Source organism: Polyodon spathula, chromosome 16 (genome assembly GCF_017654505.1).
Source record: "Polyodon spathula isolate WHYD16114869_AA chromosome 16, ASM1765450v1, whole genome shotgun sequence".
Lineage (NCBI taxonomy): Eukaryota > Metazoa > Chordata > Actinopteri > Acipenseriformes > Polyodontidae > Polyodon > Polyodon spathula.
The window spans coordinates 15917958-15935002 of NC_054549.1; the positions used below are offsets into that span (position 1 = coordinate 15917958).

At 37.5% G+C, this 17045-nt stretch overlaps 1 protein-coding gene across 1 annotated transcript in view; it reads left to right on the top strand.

The window, feature by feature from the left end:
• Positions 1–3797: 3797 nt before the first annotated feature.
• Positions 3798–17045, top strand: part of LOC121329029 (endothelin-converting enzyme 1-like) — a 37277-nt gene continuing 24029 nt past the window's right edge. Inside the window, exon 1 of the mRNA XM_041274242.1 lies at positions 3798–3934. The gene's annotated coding sequence lies outside the window, so the exon portion shown is untranslated. The remainder of the gene's footprint in view (positions 3935–17045) is intronic.

Consider the following 17045-nt stretch of genomic DNA (forward strand, 5'->3'; position numbering starts at 1 on the left):
GGTTTTCAAACTTTAAAAAAAGCAAAAAAAAAAAACTCAAGTACCTCTTTACAATTCTCGCACCATCTATGGTGCAAATGATAGATACCACGTTTACAATAAAGGCGGAAAAATATGATTAAGTTTTTTTTTTTTTTTACCGTTTTATATATATATATATATATATATATATATATATATATATATATATATATATATATATATATATATATATATATATATATGCCAGTAATTCTTCTTAAAATTGAATGCACAGAATCAAAAGACAGTATCTGGGGATCTCTTCAGAAACACACGTATTAGTTTTCTATTCGGCAAAGTTATTATAAATAATCCGAAATAATCTGCACTGTGAAGGTTTATCATGTTACCATTTACCTAATTTTTACATTTTTCATCAAAAACATAAAGCTCAAGATAAAACTATAATAACTAACAAACTTAAAGTGATCCAAAGGGACGAGATAACTTTCTGCCGCTTGCATTTTCTATAGACTCTTTCGTGTTTCCTTCCTTCGTTTTTCTTTTGCAAATAATAAATGTTTCGATTGTTTACTGGAGAAAGGATACACAGCATAATCTCGATGTCCTCTATCAAACACCGAAAACAGTTGAACTAGCTGCTATGATAATAAAAAAAATGCAACAACGCCTGGTAAGACAGGCAAATGAAGCAAAAATGAAATATTTATGCACAGGGGATGGGGGTTGTATTATTTAGTTGTTGTTTTTTTCCAAGCCTGCTACTACTATATTTTTGTTGACTGTCCAGTTGGTTTACCCTGTGATTTCTTTCCACTCTTGTCATATATGCTGCTACCTGAATTCATATTGCATTGACGTTACAAGTCAGATTCGGTCACAATGGACAACACACCAATTGTAGGCGCTCCATTTCAAAGACTACTGCTGTACACTGAGCATTGTCTTTGTTGAATGTCACTCCAGAGCAATTGAAATGCCTTGCAGTCCTGTCATGTCCTGGCTGTTGTTAGTGGCCCTACAACCTAGTGTTATGGAACCTGTTTTTATTTTCTTAACCATTTTAACCACTGTACAAAGGTAACATAAATACTAGTATTAGTATTTAAAAAAAATAAATAAATAATATTAAATAGTCGTTTTAATTCCTGTACAGTTTAATGTTACAACATGAAAAACAAACAGTGCTTAAAAAACAATAAATGATATTTCTTATCTGCTCTGTGGAGACGATGGTTACGAGGAGGAGTTTGCTGAATATATACACCTTGCAGTGAGAAGAAACTTGAAAATACATCAGTTGTATCTAATTTTTTTTTTTTTTTTTTTTAAGTTTATAAATTTGATGTAGTTACTGCACCTGACCACTTGGTGTCACCTTATGCTCGTTTATGATAGCCGTATAACTAAGTCAAATCACTGGTGTTTAAATAGCAAAATAGCAAAAAAAAAATACACGTGGAGAGTAGTGGATGTTTCTAAAAGTATAAAGAATATATTTATCTTAAATACCGCTAGTATGTAAAAATATGTATTGGATTAAAAATAATCTATACATCACAAAGTCCCAATGCAGCGCTCTGATGTATCATAACTAATGCAAGTATCACAACGTATGCAAATAGAGACTTGCTGAAGTTACCAAACACAGTGTGTATTCCTACATCACAAAGATATACATATACTGTGTATTAGTATGTAGCAGTATATACATAGAGGGGCTATGTCGAGAGCTTGTGGGCTTTCTGGCTTTGAGTGTGGTAAAAAAATAAACTAATATCTCTTTTTTAATGTTTTGTATAGTTCAACCGGAGTATTGAAACATTATAGCGAATCTTAATGTGCCACGCATTTGTGTGTGTGCATTATATATAATTGTATGGCACTAATGCTGGTTTTGTCCAATTATATCATTTAAAAAAAATGTTATTATTTTGAATCCCGTTTTTGTTACTTCATGTAAACAAACGTGTACTTTATGGTAACAAACATGTCAAAAATGCCCTCCCAGTATTATGCGGAAGCGCTGCTGCATTTAATCACCACAAGACGGCAGTAGAGAGCTCTGAGCCTGTATTTGAAATCCCTTCGAAGATAGCCATTGATCCCATTGTTTGATTGCCTAAGCATTTGCTTAAGCATTTTGATCCCAAAACCGCTGTAGTTAGACAGCATCCCAAATGAAAAACGGTTAGGAAGAATTACTAGTACTGTAACAGCTCATGGGTGTATTCAGCTATCAAAGTAATCAGCATGCCTTTTACTAGCAGAGCGTAGTGCTATACTAAATCTTTCAGTGGTGTCATGTATTAATAACTTGGAAAGCAGCCGCAAATCCAAGGCACCTTGAATTAGCTTTTGAACTACCAGTACGGTCCCACCAGTGTCATACTTCACTTGATGTGTGTTTTCAATCCTCTTGCCTGCAGTATTGATAGAATTGACCTGCAGGGTGGATTCTGTACTTCAAAGACACTCGCATTAGTTTTAGCCTTTGAAGTTTAAAATACCCAGTGGCTATCTGCAAAGATTCGTTAAAATATTAGGGTTCGTTTTCAGTAAGCTTAACTTATAGTGTGGATAATTGAGTCTCACCCTGAAAATAACAAGGATGCACAGCAAGGCAGCAAACTCCGGTACTTCAAGTCTCGCCTGCTTCAGAAATATAACATTGCCAGTGCTGCCAGCATTGCTCATTAGAAGTATTGTTTTATTTTAAATAATAAACCTCTTGCTATCTGCACTACCGGTCCCTCATCACCCAATTAAACATTAAGATCTAGGGTGCCTGCCTTGAAAGCATACGATCACAGTAGCTATTAAATCTACTACTGTCGTTTAAGTTAATTAACTGTTGTCTACTGAGGATTACATAACATTAAACACTTCCCTGCTTTGAGAACTGCATCGGCGCAACTGAAGGGTGCATGCAAGTCTTGTACAGGCTTTGAAGACTGTTTAAGGAGGCTGTGTGGTCCAGCGATTCAAGAAATGGGTTTGTAACCAGAAGGTCCCAAGTTCAAATCACAGCTAATGGTATGACCCTAACCAAATTACTTAACCCTCCTTGTGCTCCGTCTTTCGGGTGAGACGTTGTTGCTCACACTGTAGTCTTTTATCTTTTAAAGTGCTTTGTGACGGTGATCCACTATGAAAGGTGCTGTATAAAAAAAAAAAATTCACCAAGTTTTCAGTTCTTGTTTGAATAAGTGTTGTTTATGTGGTACTCGTATCTAATTGCAAATAGATTATCCTTATAACTGGTGTTCATTGGTTTATGTTATAACCGATTTCAGGGCTGTAAATAAGACTCCAGTTCCATAGCAGTTTGATCCATTCTTGGTTTTACAGTGAGTCTAATAAGACGTGCCTGAGCTTGTTAATCAAGTACCTGGAATGGGTGAAACTGCTGTGCAATGGGAGTGTGATTTCCGTCCCTGAATTTAATTATTAAATTCCTTGTAAATGAATTAGAACCTTGTAACAGGGAGATGCAGCTTTTATATAAAAGCACATTAATTAGTCGCGTGAGGAACATTAATATTTGCTGTATGCTGGTTTGTTTTTTCCAGTTACTGCTCATGTATTAAATGAGGGAGGGCATTGGGTCTACAGTACTCCGTCCTTGTTTGTGTGTACACTCTGACAGCACTCTAGGGTAAATTATGGAGCTAATGAAGACCCACCCCATATGTGCTACCTAATTGGTAGGTCCATCTTAAACGCCACACTTTTTGTTGAGGACATTGGTGTAGGGATGTGTCAATCACTGTTTCTCTTGGCTTGCCTTCAGCGTCCTGTAAGATTGCATCGGTTTGAGCAACAGTGTGTCTCTCGCTCGGTCTCTTTTAACAGCAAGTGTTTGCTTTCGCAGCCTTGCAGGACTGTTCATTGCTGGGGGAGGGAGGCACAGCAACAACAACAATCAGTAACAAAGCCAGTCCAGAAAGTGGTAGGTAACATCTATTAGTTGTATGTGCAGTAGATTTTAAAACTACTTCTTTTTATTTATCACGGAATGCAATGCCATGCCATGTGTTATTTCGTAACAAGAGATTCACTTAACGTAGACCCATAGATAAGGGTCCTTTCACATGGAGACGGATTGTATAGTAATAATAATAATTAATAATAATAATAATAATAATAATAATAATAATACCGGGGTTCATTGTAATTACTGTTCAAATCTGTGGATTGCGCTAACCAAAATAATGCAGATCTATTTCAAAACTCAAAACTACAGTATACAGAACTAATGGAGCAGTATGAAACGTTATTAAAAGACTACCGTGAATATTAATGGATTGCAACTATGACCAACACCGCGAGCGTCGCTGTACACTGGCATTTTATATTGCTAGCTGGAAGTATTGATCACACGGTTTGATACTAACGTGTGTATCTGTAAAATATAGGTGCTGTAGAGGAGGACCACGGGACAGTAACGGAAAGCGCCTGTAAAATATGTTTATTGCAAAGTCGTCCTAACTTACCGTCACTTTTTAATAACTTAAATAAACAAGGGCTCGTTTCTTGTAATTGTATAGCAGACTTCGGCATTTGAATATATGTTCCAATCATGTGCGTCGAAATTTAGTTTGTTCCTGTCCCTCGTTCTTCCCTTGTCAGGTTTTTTTTTTTTTTTTTGGCGTGACACTTTTCACTGCATCTTTATTTTTAAACCTAAATTACTAACTGTGTGTGTGTGTGTGTGTGTATCTATATAGATATATGTATATATCTTTTCACATGAGGAATCTGTACAAATTACTGTTTGTTTGCTTAAGGCTGTTGACAGCAAAAGAAAAACCAGTAGAGCAGCTGTATATGTGTTACAATACAGCATATGGTTAAAGCCAGTGTCTAGGTAGATTTAATCTAAGTTTAAATCAGATGTATGATTCAAACCCAGTCCTAGCCCTGTGATTATCCACTGTCATTATCGGAGGGCTCTTTTTCACCGCTATGACTGAGAATCATAAAAGAGCTGTTTATTACCATTTGTCTCTAAATAATGACCTGGCTTTTAGCTTGTCTGGAAAATCCTAACTGCCTGACTGAAAAGCCTTCCATTCACGTGCCCTTTCAACTCTACCGCCTACTGTCTCTCTCAGTTTAAATTCGGTTTGAATCTAAATCTTAAATCCTGAGGTTTTCAAAATTAAAGTAAACCTTTTGCTGACCTTGTTACCTAAAATATAATGATGATTTTTTTTTTTTTTTTTTTTTTTTTTAATTTACTCAATGTATTTATACAAGCAGACAAGACCTCCCTTAAAGTTTGTTGGTTACACTGTATCTTTTCAATCCTGGTTAGCACTGTCTCCACACAGTGTGTCTGGGTAGATCAGAACCCCCAATGAGTACATGCAGACATTCCATAACTTCAATATAGTGGGGGGAAAAAAGGGGTCTATTTTTGTCTTGCGTTCTGCTTTGAACTTTTTTTGTTCTTGTTTGGAAGTTAAAGCCAATATAATGTAGTAAGTGACTAGTTGTTTGACATAAATGCAGGCCTGCAGTATGTGATTATAGAAACAAGTGCTTATTAAGCTATTATTAGCTGCTAAAATGTACTTAAGCTGCAAGGTATTTTTCCCAATGCCACAGTCCAATGAGAGAATCCAGTAAAAGCTCACTATAGGGAATTGCTTCATCTTCTGCAGTTCCATTTCCTTTGTCTGTATTGAATAGTATGGTCCTTATGGGCTACTTGTATTATTCAAGATACAGTGATCATTTAATGATGGGCTATTTTGTTTAAAGACAAAAAATGAATAGATATTGGGACAGTGTATTCATACCAACTTTAAAACACACTTCAAAACAGTTTGAGGAACTGCAGTGAGGTTCTGGTCTTGTATCGCAATACAAACCATGCATACTGTGATACAGTATGTAAAAGTGGGGTCCATTACCACTGTAATTGCGCAATTTGTAATTAATTGCAATTCTAATGTAACTGCAGTTAAAACTTGGAACTGTGGAATTGTAATTATACCATGTAATTGATTGATTATTGATCAGTTATGCTTTTATTTGTCATTCGATCGTTATTCTTGTATTTAATTATTTTTGGTGACCCCATTTATTTAAAAAAAAAAAATACAAGTTATAAAGTAGAGGAGACCGGGGACAGTTGTAAACTGGGGACGGTTGTAACACCTTGAATTTATGCCACTCCTCACTCGACACATGCTCAGTTCAGGTCTCTGTCTGCCTGTGGAAGAGGAGCTAGCTGTGCCAAAGCCTGGAGATTTTATCTACAAAAATCAATTTTTGACCTAGTAGAGTACATTTTCCCCCAATTTTCTTTTTGTGATATATACCTGTGTTATTAAGTTTGTGGATCCACAGGTATATATCATTCTCATCCCTGATCTCTGTACTTGTAATTGACAAAATGGATTGCTCTTAGTTTTGTTTTTCTTGCTGGAACACAAGGTTTAGTAATGGCTCCCTGGGTTGGGGTCAGTTGTAACGCATGTTACAATCGACCCCATACACCATTAGCTGAACTATATTGGGGCACATGAATCTTTCACTGAAGGAAACAAAATGTTCATCTATCACCATTGTGACCCGGAGTGACATATTCTCGCTTGATAAGGCCTATCATTTTAGGGATGTTTTAAAAGTAGGACAACAAAAGGCTTTTATTTTTTGTGAACATCTTTATTTTTCAAAAAGATATTCAGTTTTTGAGTTAAATACAAACACATTTGCTTCATGTGAAAATATATCTTATTCAATAAAACATTCATTTCTTCAGTTAAATTAAATGGGGTGTTGTTTATTTAATTATTCTTCACAAAATGTTACATCTGACCCCACCCCCATTACAAGTGACCCTAGCCATGGGGTCAGTTGTAACATCGTACACCTTACATTTCAAGCCCTCTTGCCATATGTATATCAGCTCTTAAAACAGGATAACTATGGGGATTGGTAGCAGAGAGATGTAAGTTGTTTGTATCAAAGTCTAGTCAAACTAGCTCAAACCATCTGTGTGTAATGGAGAGAAAGGTAAAAAATGTTACTGTCCCCGGTCTCCCCTATGTGTCTGTATAGTACCTGTGATTTATTGCTTGGTTATGTAGACTAGAGTAAACATGTTAATGTGTGGTGTTGTTTATGTTACGTTTTAATGTAATTGTAATTCTAATTAATTACTGCTACATAATTGTAACTGTAATTGTAATTATTACAGGTGTGCTGTTAATTGGAAGCATGTCGGAGTCGGCTTTGATATAAGGTGAAATGGCACAATCGGCCTTCGAGGGTCATTTTGTTTTCAGCCGGTGATGCGCACCGATATTTATGCATGCTTTAACTTGTGACCGCATGAAATGCAGTGTTTTGTTTGGCGCACCTACTATGAATGTTCCTTGCAGTCCTGCGCAACACTTGCATTGCTGTCACCCAGCTGTAGCTGAAGCTGCAAGAGCGTTTCTTTCTGCTTGATGAGGCAGTGCTGCTGACAGCTCCTTTATTTAGTGCTGCTTCACATGTTGAGGATGAGAAGGGGAACAGGATTGTATGTGACAAAGAAAAGCCTTCCCGTCTCAGACTTACTGCAGCACTACATCTAGCTGGGAGCGGTTATATGCTTTGTGGGGTTTTGGGGGGTTTACATTGTGAGTTATTCTTTTATTTATTTTGTTGTTAATCTGCATTCGTGTATACAAATCATTTTAAAGCAGAACTTTTTTATGTCTCAGTTTGTTAAATTCTATATAATTTAATTTAAGCTTGGCAGCATTTAAGCAGTCTGTGTGTGTGTGTGTGTGTGTGTGTGTGTGTGTGTGTGTGTGAAGCAAATCACTTTACCATTGCATAAACTTAGCTATATACGTACCACTTTACACAAAGTAGGAAGTAGCTGATTACACTGTCTTTTACTGTCTTTCATTTTTAGAAATAGATGCAGTGAACAATATCTTTTCATTTGTCATCTGTATTAAAACAATGGTTTAAATGTAAGCCTTGTTTGAGCTGTGTGAATTTGATTTCAGCTGTGTGAATTTGAGTGCATGCACAACTGTATCTGTGTTATAGTTGGGATTGGAAGCTGTATTGGTTGGTATTGGGTGGGTAATCGTTGGCTCGCCGTATCGACCCTATCTCAATCAGAGCACCCCTAGTAATTCTGGTTCTAATGGACCCCAGGTTTGTTACAGTCCTGTCATCGAACTGAGGTTTGATAAGTTTGGCACTGCACATAGTGGCTGTTCATGACTACAGGAGTGGCCTCAGTGTTGAAGGTGGCTTTACATATCAAAAGCAAATTGGGATTGCAAAAAAAAAAAAAAAGCTGGTTCTGAGGTGAGCAAGGGTTTATCGTACATGCTGCAACAGCAAATCTTTATGGCAGTCATATACTGATGTAAGTTTTATTAATATTGACTCAGTCAGGAGGAGGTCGTGTTTTCGAAGCATGTTCTGGTACACTAGGCTAATTAAAAAATATAAAATCCTGCCAACCTGACCTTAGGTAATGTTTGTGCTTTTTTTTTTTTTTTAATTAATTGCGGAATGCGGTTTGTTCTTGCTAACACTGTCTGCCGTGTTTTGATATTGGTTCAAACGCTACTGGGTTTAAAGCTTGGAAATTGTGGTGGAAATGTATCAACCCAACAAGAATATGGTTCTGAATCTAAATCTGTGGACCAAGTAAGTGAGCAATATTTATCTGGTAGGAGAGAAGAAGCAAGATCCTCAATCTGCACACATTCACTGCACACAGATAGTATCCTCAATCTGCTATGGTGATGTTCTTTATCACTACAATTTAACAGGTAGATATTCTGTCTGCATCTCAAGGTCACCTATTGTTCACGCATTAAGACAATTCAAGTGAAGCCAGGCAGCTTCACAGATAATCACTGCATGCATAAACAACATTAGACATAATTTAATAACTGACAGACCTCAGGAAGAAGATATGGCTAGTCTTTATACATTTAGTCATTAAATCCCCAGTGTACATATGCTTTTTATAATCCATGCTCATTTATTGATGAATATTGTGTATTTTAAGATCGGTCAATGTAATAAAGTTAACTCTGTACTGAGGCCTCGAGGCTAGGAAACTGTGCTGAGAATTCTAGCTTGTTAACAAACCCAGAGAGAATTGGGATCTCCAGTTTAAGCCAGTACATTTATTTTTGATAAGCTTGCATTGGGGTCAGGCTGGGTTTGCTACAGACCTTGGGCTATTATGGAATACATTTTTGGATGGTACAGTATACTAAATGGACTGTCTGTAGAGAACTGAGTTGAAATATTGTTTCAGGGCCTGTATTTTTGGAGCAGTATAGTGCAAGCTGTAACTGGTTTGTGTATGCTGTCTATGGAAATAAGATTATGCATCTCAAAGATATGTCATAGAATGTGAAACCAAAATAAATACAGTATAGAAAACTCATTACTGTGGATCCGAGAGCCAGCAGATTCAATGCAGTCTAATGTAGAGCAGTCAGTACTGGGGATCTGAGAGCCTGGGGATCTGAGCAGCTGATTCAATTCAATATCAGTCTATGCAGTCTAATGTAGAGCAGTCAGTACTGGGGATCTGAGAACGAGCACATTATTACAGCAGAGAGCTCTGTTTTGACCTGCAGTGCTGTGTTCGTTTGCTTGCCTGGTGAAGTGTACTTTTTATATTTAACAAACAAACCTAACAGCGACAATATTTACATGTTGAAAATCCCGTAAATCCTCTTGCAAAATCTTTTGTTTCATGTGGGAGCAGCGAAATGCAAATTGCAGCTTTGACTTTCATTCTATACGGGCTGCAACCTGTCAGTTATACAGGATAGCTCCATTGGGATTTGGGATATGATTTTCAGGGGGGTCCAACAATCTCCCTCGTAAAACAAACTCTATACAAGTAGATTTACCTCATTTATGAATAAATTGTGTGCTGCTAGTTCTTGTGTATAAATAACTGATATGTCAGCTAGGCAATTGTTAACAGATGCTGTAATTGTTACCAAGTAAATGCATTTATTTATTACCCTAACCCCTGCCCTAATCCTTATGCTTGGTTATACTGTGGATTTGGGTAATTACAAGTTGTAACTGTAATAATGACTGTTTTTTTTTATCCTATAGTTAGAATAAAGTCTAGTCTTGCTAATAAACCTGAATAACCTGCCACCATACTGCTTGCCTTCATAATTGGTAGTATTGTTGACGGTGCATAATCCTGTTTTTATGTTTTATGTCTTAAATGTGAAACCCTGCTGGCCTTGCCCTGCTTAAATACACGGCTAGCACAGAAGAAATACGTGTTGATGCAGTGCTTGTGTTCTTGAGAACAAGCGTGGGACACTTGCCCTTTGTTTGCATGGAGAACGTGACTCCATGACAGACCATGTTTTCAAAGCGTTTACTCCAATTTAATCAACTGCTATTTTTTTTGAAAGATTACAAATTCCACAGTAATGGACAAAACTGAGAAGCAACCAAACAAAAAAGTGCTTAAAATACATAAAATTACTTTCACGCTTTGATTCTAGTTTTGTTCAGTCAATAGGGGGTTTTCTCTTTTAAAAAAAGGGGGGGGGGAGTTAATTAAAGACTGGAGTAAACTCTTTGACTGTGTGACCCTCTGTGAATATTTCATTGGGTGGTGGAGGGGCTGGGGGCCGCAGTGGGCTAATTCCGTATCCTCTCATGCCTCGGGTGGTTCAAATATCGGTCGGGTCACAAGTGAAACGAGTTTAGGGTCCTCAACTTAAACCCCAGTGGTCCATGCCTAAGGGTGTAAGGATTAGACGTACATGCACTGAAGTAAATTCGAGACAGCATATTATTTAATGGTTTACTGAATAATTAAAATGCTGCCAGTGTCTTTTTTAATGTGCTTTTACATTTGTATGAAGTTCACACCCACGCTTTGTTTTCTGAAAAGAGGAGACCAAGGACAATGGAAAGGTGGCATTCCACAGCAGGCATGAGTTTAACTGGAAGCTGTAGTCTGTCTTTCAGAGGACTGGTGAACTCTCACCCAAACTCTATTTAAAGCGAATGCCACTTTGGTGTTTATAGAACCACTACAAGAATGGACCCCAAACACATGTCTGTATGTGAGCAAGTACACATTATATCATTTCCCAACAGCAAATACTGAGTTGAGCGAAATGACATTGTAATTGCAGATGGCATCGATCATAACTAGCATCAGAAATATTTCAGAACCATCAGATTGGTTGGGTAAATAGTATACATTGCTATTTCTCATTGCTACCTGCTGTGTGCTAAAAGAGCGGTGAAGCTCTTTTAATTTGAAACGGCCAAAAAGATAATGTATAATTAGTACCTGGTTACTTCAGTGTAAAATAAACCCAGCAGCCTATCGAATGAACTTCTATAAAAAGGAAGACAGAAACTCTCTTGTGTACTGTAGAATATGTGTGGTTTTTTTCAGAAGCTATTTGGTTTGTTTTTAAATGATGAAAAAAATGTAGGCTAATGGCGAGCCTCCTTATCAGGGTGTTTCTGAAAGGAAGTGGAGAGGAAGATAAGCTTGACATGTGGGGTCAGGGGTCAGCCCTGCTGCTTACAGTGCTTCAGAGGCCCTGCTTATTGAGTACAGGCTGTGGAGGCCTACCTCATTCAGCCATCTTGCTGTTCTTTTTCCTGTGGAGATCTTGTAAACAAAGGGAAACGGGAGACGATGACTGGGCTTCAATTCCTGCTGTTTATTTAGATTCTTCAGGAGAACCTGCTACTGATTAATACTAATGCTGGATTATCCTTGTGTCATACCCACTAGAAATGCAAGTTTAACAGTACAATGATTTGGGAAGTAGTAAAAGTCGGGGTAAAGTGTGGGGGGGGGGGTTTGTTAAAACCTTGAATGTGTCTTTTTACATACAAACAGTGTCAGCAAATCTTACCTAAAATGCATTGCCATCATTTTGTAGAGCTCACATTTTTCTATGGGAAATCAAGTCAAGTATCGATTGCATTTCTTCTTGACCAGAAAAAAAAGCTGATATCTATGAAAAAGTACAAGGTAACGTGTGCCCAGTTCATATAGAGAAACGTGAGACCTACAGTGGATGCTAATAATCTCTTTTTCAAGATTTACAGCATTATTTAGTTAGCTCTGCATATTCTAAGACTATTTTGCTAAATGTATTTCTCAATATATACCCCAGGTATCGCCTGCTCAGAAATCAAGGTCTCATTGGATTAGAAAAGGAGACCACTAGAAAACATATGGATAATTAATACAACATTGTCATTGAAGACCTTTCTGTGACCTTTTTATTGAGGTGGTCTAAAAGCATGGCTTTCACATATTTCTTTACTCGTATTGTTTATGTCACTTTTATTCAGGACATGCAGATATTTCAAATGCAGTTCGGTAGACAAACTGCTGTGTGCTGGAGATCCGTTTACAACTAGAGTTGAGACTGAGTTGGAATTGCGACACAACATCTAGCGATTTCATTTATAGCGCTGTCTTCTGCATATTCCATACTGTTTAAAATGCCCAACAGAATTAAAGGAGGATCAGTGATAATGTTCCTGAAAATGGTATTTTAAAATATTAAAGTAATCTGTTAAAACTATATACAGGTACACATGACTCCTTTACTAACTTACTAGAGTATACTTCTTCAAAGTAGAATGATATTTCCGAAGAGGTTCAGACCCCTGCTGGGAAAGGAAGTACATTTTGTATCCCAGTGATATCTGTCTGGCACTGTGTTCTTTGATTTTCAGAGTTTTTCTTGAAGAGCTGATGAGATGTAACCTCTTGGTGCAAGCCCACCCCCACAGGATGAGTGGTTCAGGCAGACAGGAAAATATTGATAATATCCTTTTTGTTGCGGACCATACCATTCTAAAAATTGGGTCTGGGTGGGTTCAGTAGCATTCAACATTGCAGGTAACCAAAGCTAATGCTCTGTTTAAAGTCAAACAGTGGCAGTTGGAAAGCATTTAATGTACACAAAAAGGGTTCAATTCAAAGTTATTCAATGCTTTGGAGGGAGTTTAGGGACTTCAAAGTGTGCCAAAGCTGTTTCACAATGAATAAAAGAATGATTTTTATTAAAACTGCTCTCAACTGTTGTTGAAGCCAGTCTAGAACAGTTATATGAAACTTTATTTTATTTTTACTGACCTGAAAAACCTTGAATCACAGCTTTGAGAGTCTGTTAATGGTTTGATGTTTCCTTTTTGAATTATACTTTATCTCTGCCCCCTGTTGCTTCTGTAAAGAGTTCTTCAGCCTCTTTATCGATGAATATAAAACACTCAGTAGAGCTACATTTACAAATTTTAAAAGAAGGCCCCTTCCACACTGGCACTCCTAACCCAGGTCCCAGCGACCCACCTCAGGATGTGGGTGTACATGCTTCACTTCCTACAAAGTTTCACTTCCGCAAGGAACATTTCTGTTTCTTTATCAAAAGCAGTGTGAAACCGCGTACCCGACCCACATGACACCGGGTCCTGCCCGGGTAGGTTCTGACCCGGGTAGCTCACGCCAGTGTGAAAGGGGCTTTAGTAAATTCAATGACAGGCGTTTCGACTAAAAGTCTTTCTCCGTGTCTTAAGGAGCCCAAGTTGCAGTAGGACCTAGTAGCTACATGATTAAAAGAAAAGTGGGGCCCAAATGGATCTTGTTTAACTTGGCCACTTTTACACGACCTCTTTACAGAGCGGATTCTTTTTTGTATATAACTTGGCTCCTTTTGCAGACGAAACACAGAGGAACTGTTGCAACATCGTAAAAAAACAACTGCAGTGCTCAGGGTTTAAAAGCAGCATCAAAATAAAGGGAGGAAACCCAGCGACTCAAAAAATGCTTCATTGGTTAAAAAATGATGCGTTTCAGCTTAACGTTGCCTTCGTCTTTATTCCCTTATAAAAGTTTACCATGGTAAAAACACAGCAAAGTGTAAGCATAGTGAAAAAATGCTAAAGCATAGGTAAACATTGTCAAGAATAGCGAAGTATAGTAAAGCATATTTATAAACAGTGCAAACTATGGTAAATGCATAGTATAACCATGGAAAAAACATGGTATTATTGTAAAAATACCATGATAAACTTGTATAAGGTTTCTAACTTTTTGCATGCCGGTGAAATGTGTTTGTGCATGTTCTTTAATGCTTCAGCACTGCAATGTGAAGCTCAAGCAGTGATGATGGTTGTTATGGCTCAGAAGTGCTCAGCTGGACAGGCCATGTAATCATTGTCCTTGTGGATTCTCTGCTGTCCGGTCTCGCTCTGGCTCGTGTCTCTGTCTGTTGATAGGAGGTCTTGGTGCAGATGTGCTCTGCTTGCTCTGGGTCCTTGGCTGCTTGCTGAGGAAACTTCTGAACCTTTTCTCAAGGCCGTGTGATAGCACTCTGAAGCTGCTGTTATAAATAAACCCTGACCCTGTCCTGAAGGCCATATCCATACATTACACAGTAATATAATATGGGCTGGAGTCTCAAAGCTTTTTTTTTTCTGAATATACCAATTAAACGTTTGAAATGAAAAAAAGAAACACCTTGTCGGAATTGTTTATTTACTGTATGGTTTGGTAACTTTTTATTGGGTGTGTTTCTCTTGTGCCAGTAACAAACTGGAGTAATACATAGCTTTAGGAATCTAGCACTGTATGTATCTGAAATGTATGTTGTCGCAAATGTATTTTATTATATTTTTAGATATAGGTTAAGGCTGTGGAGGGAGGGGGGGGGACATTTATTGTTTCTCTACGAACAACCAAAAGTAAATAAATATTGTAGTATCTGTGTGATAACTAATTATTTACTCGCCTGGTTTTATGTTAGCTGATAATGAATTGTAGCTAATATAAGAATTCTATAACTCTTACCCACGTTGCACTTCCATTTTCTACATAGGTCTCAAATGTGTAGTTTTTAAAGGAACACACACTTTAACAAACACGCATTGCTATTTTAAAAACAGACATCTGCCGCTACACTAAGTTCTCAGTTTGTTTGCCTGATCTTTCAGGAAGTCTGTTACTGCTTGCTTGCTTATTTCACCACAGCAGTGTCTTCTGGGTCAAAGCATGTTACTGGCTGGTTGGGTATTGACGGGAAAAGAGAACAATGTCCCTACAGCTAATACAGAGACTGTAAACAAACCGGACTGTCAACACACTCTTGATAAAGTAGAGTACACAGGAGCTAAACTATGAAAAGAAAATTGTGTAATGAGATTGTTTTGCATATAAACAAAACAGTGCTGATCGCATTACTAGATCATACTGTTGTACACAATGGAAATGATTCATAGTGGTATGCACTCTAAGATACCCAAAGATATGCACCCTTATGTGCCTGAACTCAAAGGTGCAGACTCCACAAACAGCAGCTTTCATTGTTGCAGTGAGTGGGGTGGATACCTTTTAGGCTCTCCAAGGATCGCTCAACCACCACATGTGCCTGACCTGGTTAATGTTACAGTGCTTGAAATTATTAATGCATACTTATGGCCAATTACGTCACAGAGCGTGCTGGCAAATGGAACTCTGCTGGCACTGAAGGCATTGTTCTCAAAACTAGTGTTCACTTCTATGAGAGTTACCACCAGTCCTGGAGTCAGTTCTAATTACAAACACAGTTACAGCAGCATTGTTCGATGAAGTCCAAGTTTTAATGATAGTTGATCCAGTTGCAATTACAATTGCTGCTGCAGAATTACAAATATAATTACTATTATACTAAAGTAACATTAACAACTCTGTTTATTCTAAATAACCCAATAATAGCTGGTACAAATACACAAACATACTAGAGAACCTTTTATTTGTTTCAAACAAATAGGGTCACTAATGAGAATGATTGCTCAATGTAAAACACAACATGGAACTGTGAATGATTAAGCTTGGAAAGGTCTGTAACTGAGTTGTAATTGATCAGTTACTGTATATGGTATAATTGCAATTACATTTAAATGGCAATTCATTACAATTCATTCCAGTCTAATTACCACCATTACCTGACAAAGAAATCAATGTGATGTGTGCTAGCACACACTTTATGTGACTGGACTGCTCCTGACTAATTTTAAATTGTCATGCGATCCCTAATATAAAAGCTGTGTCTCTTAAAGTGTTTATACCTGGCAAAATAATTCCATTAGCTACACAGAGGTTTCCAAAGAGCATGTGTTATGTTTTTTTTTTTTTTTTTTTTTTAAACATGGTATCTGTTACTGCATTGGGTTATACAAAGTTCTCAGTTTCTATGCCTTGCTGTCAGGAAGTCTATTACACTATCTCTTCCTAGTCATTTCAAGGCCTGCTAACGACTACAGCAAAGCGTGTCAGTCAATAGGGGAAGCTGCTGGTTGATTGACTGCAAAACAGGCATTTATTTCAATCTCCGGAGATAGAATCAAGGAAGTGCAGCAATATTTGAAAGCATGGCCTACAAATGGAGATTTCTACTGTTGTATTTTAAAATAAAATTTAAAAATCCATGTTTACTGTAATGCATGTTTCTTCCCAAACTGCACCTTTTGAGAGCTACAGTATATAACGAATGGATGAGTACAATAGAATAATTAAAAACCTGATTTTCAGCCGTCAAACCCAATTCCCTACACGCTATCGTGAGCATTCAGAGGTTTGTAATTATTTTATGTTTTTTGTACAGATTGTACGTTTTGTAGATTTACCAGCTGTTAACCCAAGGTCTTTGGGCTCCTGCCAGCCTAGGTCTCCAGGCTCTTACCACACTAGTCAGACTGTTATTTAAATCAAAATAATTAGTGTGTTATGTTTTGTATTTAATTTAAGATTTGCAGTAACATGTTTTCTATGTAGTGCATTGAAGCTGCTCTCTGCAGTCCAGCCAAGACATACTTAGAGTGTATCAGAAATCCTTCTCATTCTGGTAATAAACTGTGGCATTACCTGAACAAATCTAGAGCTAATACAGGTGTATTATCTCCTGCAGTGATACAGGTCTCATGGTGTGACTGAAGAGATCCGTGCATCGCTGTCACAATGATCACATTTACATGGTTAGAAACTCACACTCGTCTCACCTGAGTAAGTTCAGTATTAC